The 4,885-nt window shown below is 38.8% G+C and overlaps 1 long non-coding RNA gene and 1 pseudogene across 1 annotated transcript; one reads left to right on the plus strand and one right to left on the minus strand.

Moving 5' to 3' along the window:
- LOC133683052 (uncharacterized) lies at positions 1-3,090 on the minus strand (annotated as a pseudogene).
- A 993-nt stretch (positions 3,091-4,083) lies between these two features.
- LOC133682390 (uncharacterized) lies at positions 4,084-4,885 on the plus strand. The gene is made up of 3 exons (XR_009836680.1): positions 4,084-4,518; positions 4,609-4,652; positions 4,745-4,885. It is a non-coding gene; the product is annotated as an uncharacterized LOC133682390 (long non-coding RNA).

Below are 4,885 nucleotides of genomic sequence, written 5' to 3' on the forward strand. Positions count from 1 at the left end.
TCAGAACAAGAAGCTGGATAGATCATCATCACCTTCACATTCTGTCTTAAGCTTCATTCACAACTCCTCTTCTATGGCATCCGATGCAGATATCAACAGCAACTCACATCCCTCATAAATCAACATGTCTGGTGGGTCAGCAGAAATATTCTTTTTGGGCCCAAATTGGCCTTGTAGGTCATATTCCTCTGAGATGCAACAAGTAATTAAAATTTATGGTCAAATTGATGTCCATGAAACTGCAACAAAATCCAATGCTGACTACCCTCCTTTAAGAGCATTCTTCACATCTTCTAGTTTTGTTGTGAACAAGTCCACAAAACCTCAACAAGGGCTCTTTTTCATTGTTCATTTCCTACAATCCAAGAGAAAAAGAAAGCACATTCATTGCTCTAACTACTAACTCTATATAAACACACTTTTAAAAAGCAAGGGTCAGGTTAGTCTCGGTAGATGGGACTTAGTTGCTGGCTCGAGCCTTTGTGAATCTATTACAATTAATTACCTGCATCCATGCTCACCTTCTCTTCCATTCTTGCCTGCAGAAGCACTACTACCACCACCATCATGATCAATACTTGAAGAACCTTTTTTAGAACCTTCTTTACCAGATTGAGGGGATTGCTTCTCTTCAACCGCTCTCTCGCCAGACCCTGGCCTTAGTTCCAAGTACAATTGAACGTCATCAGGGCTATGAGCTTCTTCTTTCTCAACTCTTGGCCTATAGAAGAAGAATATTTCACCTTTTTCCTACATAATTTTTCAGTTTTTCCATAAATAAAACCACTCGTGAGTACTATATTCATAACAATAAGTTCCATAGATAAAATAAGAGAGAGAGAGAGACAAACCTAGGCTTTACTTTTAGTCTTGACTTCTTCACCTTGTCCCATTATTTTATCTGTTTCCTTTTGTTGATTTCAAGTATTAGAAGAAGCTGATGAATGCAAGAACTAAGAAGTGGCGGTGTTTAACTTGTTTGCAAACTCAGAAAGGAAAGAAGCATGCAGGACACCTCACAGTAACAGTCCCTTTTCTTTCCCACTCTTTAGGAGTTTTGCCTGAGAGTTTCAGAGAGTTCATACGCAAAGGAATCGTTTCAATACTAACCTGAGTTATTGAAACTTGACTGAGGTTGGTGGGAGTTGCAGAAGTTTGGCTAAGGTTGGTGGGAGTTATTGAGATTTGGCTGATGGGAGGAGTTATTGAAGCTAGGCTGTGGTTGGGAGAGGGGCCGAAACCTTCAGCGTAAAAAAGGTAGTTCATCTTTTCTTCAGCTAAATCTCTCAGTCTGTTGAGCTCTGGCAAGACTTCTGTGCCAAGATCTGGCCTGTCTTTCCGTCTCAGTTCTGCACATTGGAGTGCAAGCTTTGCAAAACATAAAGCCTCTTCAATTGGCCAATCAGGCACATCTGAGTCTAGAATTTCTTTGAGCGTCTCATTTTCAATTGCTTGTTCAACAATGTGAGTCAAGCCCATTGGTGACTTGGCTGTTATGACTTGCAGAAGCAAGATCCCGAAGGAATATACATCAGATTTCACACCAATAATTCCAGTTTGTTGATACTCTGGATCTAGCAGAAAGTTCCAGCAGCTGATGTCATGTGGTATTGTGTTCCATTCTTAGAAGTAGTCGGAACAAGCCTGGCCAACCCAACATCACTAATCTTACTGGTGTAATTGTTGTCTAGCAAAATGTTTCCTGGCTTGAGGTCACGGTGAACCAGTGGCTCTGGCTTGGTCTGATGGAGAAAGAGCAGACCTGTGGCTATCTCATCCACAATTCGGAACCTTTTATTACATAGAGCACCATCAAGTTCCATAAACAACAGCTAGTAATCTATCCAGTCTCCAAGTACTCCTAACGAATCAAGTCCCATGAAAACGCCTCAGAAGTTCTTCTACATACAATTGATCTACCATGCAAGAACAACATGCCACGGACATGTCAGCACCATCAGCAAGCTCATAGTCTCACAACCACCTTAGTTTCTTAACCAGGAGCCCCATCAGTATCTCCAAGCAAGAGGAAATGATTTAGTTTCTGTTAATAATAATCATAATTAAGACAAGTTTTAATCTTTAGAGGAGAGATCAATGAATGTAATGTATATGTTAGAACCCAACTTCCAACGGTTACTGTTTGGCTTATATACATAAATGATCTATCAAAATCTCAGATTTTCAGTGCTTCATCTCTTTCCTTTCTGACCATTCATCAGTGGATCAGGTTGAAAGAAAAATAATTTTTTAAAAAAATGTTCTTGATATGATTAATCTTAGGATCCCACTTCAAAAAATTGAAAGAAGCGAAGAAAGAGTATAATGTGATATATAGATTCCATTCTTTTTTATGGAGTTGTTGCTTTAACTACTATTGCCAAACTTGTTGTGCCTTTACTATCCTGTCCTGCATATGCAGATCAACAAGCAGGTTGGTTTAATTTTAGCTAAAACTTTGATGTTTTGCCATTTTATGCTCTTGATGTTGGTGAATTTGTGCTTGATTAAATTCTAAAATAAATAATTGGTTGTATATCATGGTTGAATTGTCTTTATCCTCCCGCTTCATCACTCTTGGGCCAAAATAGCATAGCAAAATGCACAGCAGCTTGGCTTTGAATCATTTGTCAACGTTTTCTACTTCTTGTGCCTTTATTTTTTCTGGACTAGTCTTTCTGATCTCTATTTCGTACAACCAGGAATTTAGGGTGGAGATGTGAATGAGATGATATATGATTTTTTTTTAAGAGTGTAGAAAGGCTAACTTAAAATTTGGGGTACATCCACATTTTCCCTGTAAACACCTGCCTTGATACGAATTATGTACCTTTTGCTGCTTTTCTTTGGTGCAGCTGCAGTTGCAGCTGATACTGTCTTGTAATTCCCACTTCCATCAGCCGCCGCCACCACATCCGGAGCCACGGATGATGATTGCAACAGCCTCCTGTCTGCTACTGACATCCACTCCGGCCACTCACTTTCATTACCTTCTTTTTCCTGCTTGAGCTTCCTGTTTGTGGTTATGAACTCATTTGCAACGTCTGTGTCTGTCATATTCTTGATCATTGCCAATGCATTACTGCACATCTTTTCAACATGAGTTTGGCCCTTCAACAAAGCTTTGCGCACCTTTTTATCTGCTTTTCATCATGAGAGAAACCATCCAAGCATGTTTCTTGGTTGGTTATGGCAGAGCTCAACAGGGCTTTGAGGTCATCTGCATGTTTTTTTAATGGAATCTACAGCCTTCCATCCCTACCCAGATAGACACACTATAGCTGCAATATAAGGAAATGACTAAATTACTTAAAAATGAGAGATTGAATCTAAGCTGTTGATATAAAACCATGCGAAAAATCCAATGGTGGATGAGAAGTCCAAGTCATCTGTCCATGTCAATGTCAAAATGATTTCCCTCTCATACCAAAACCAACCATTTGGCACCATTTTACAACTGTCATAACTGTCACAAGTTAAGTTTGATTCGAGGGGGAGGAAAGAATTGCACAAGGTTGTTTTCAAATCAAATGAACCTTAGACAATATGGCCATTAGGATTTAGTTATAGCAATACGCGCGTTTTTTTAGTGCATGGTTTGTTAAGAAAAGATGCCACGTGTGGCCAGTAGCGAGAATATAGGAAGTTATCTTCATATATAAGATCTGTAACAGAATTGGAGAAGAAAAATGATGAACATAATGAATGAATGTTGAGCTGAATTCGAGGAATTCTGCTTTTATCTCTCTCTTCTTCTTCCATTTGCTCACTAACCTGTAAACACCATGAATGGAACTTGACTACCAGTCATTTTCCATCACTAAGGCACCTCTGGATGTTTTCCAGATTGGTTCCCACTCAATCAGACACGCAACACTTCTCCATTTATTTTCATTTTTATTTTCATTATTAAAATCTCAACGAAGAAATGGTGAGGAAGAGTAGAAGCCGAGTCTACTGATGGGTCTGTTACTGCCACTGCTGCATCGCTTGTTCGTGCGAAAGATGGCAGTGGTTTTGTTAAATGGTATTAACTTGCGTTCCCCACCTTCTTTTTTTTTTTTGGGGGGGGGGGGGGGGGTGTTCTTATTTTGTGTTATTAATTTGAATTTGGAGATTTTCAAGAAAAGTAGCTATGATTTGTTTGATTTAAAAAAAAAATTCTGGGTTTTTCTATTTTTGTGTTCTTGAATTGATTTTGGGTTTTGGGGTTTAAAATTATGGGTTCTTTGATTTTTTGAAGGAATTGAGTAACCCGGTTGATTTTTGAACAAATTTTGTTTCTGGGTGTTTCTAGTTTTGTGTTCTCGGCTTGATTTTGGGGTTTTCAGCCATGGTTCTTTGAATTTTTTAAGAAAGAGGGAACCCGGTTACAGAAATTAAGGAATCAGTGAAGTAATTTATGTGTTTTGTTTTTTTGAATTGATACATGCAGTGACGAGTGCAAGAAGGATATGTCAGTGGCTTTATAAGTTTCCACGGCCGTAGCCTTGAATGCTAAAATCAAGATGAATTCGGGTTAGTTCAGTTCCTTAATTAGACAATTAATTTTTTCATTTGCTAGTTGGTTAATCACTAAGTGAGTTTTAATTGCTTGTTATGATTTAGGGCCTCAAGTTGTTGAAAAGCCAGCTGAAGCCAAGAAGGAACAGGTTAAGAGGCACTAATTTTGTTTTGCTATCCGATTAATCAACTGAATATATGTTATGATTTGGGGATTGTGAATTAGTTATTTGGTTTGTAGGAAGACAACAACCTTGACAGAGCCGAAAGCGAAGAAAGAGAAGAAAAAGGAGAAGGGCAAGGATCTAAATGTACTGAAACGGCCTCCCACACAGCTCATCTTCTCCTTTGTTGCAGTATTTTTGCCCTGGCCATTTACTTG

Source organism: Populus nigra, chromosome 2 (assembly GCF_951802175.1).
Source record: "Populus nigra chromosome 2, ddPopNigr1.1, whole genome shotgun sequence".
Lineage (NCBI taxonomy): Eukaryota > Viridiplantae > Streptophyta > Magnoliopsida > Malpighiales > Salicaceae > Populus > Populus nigra.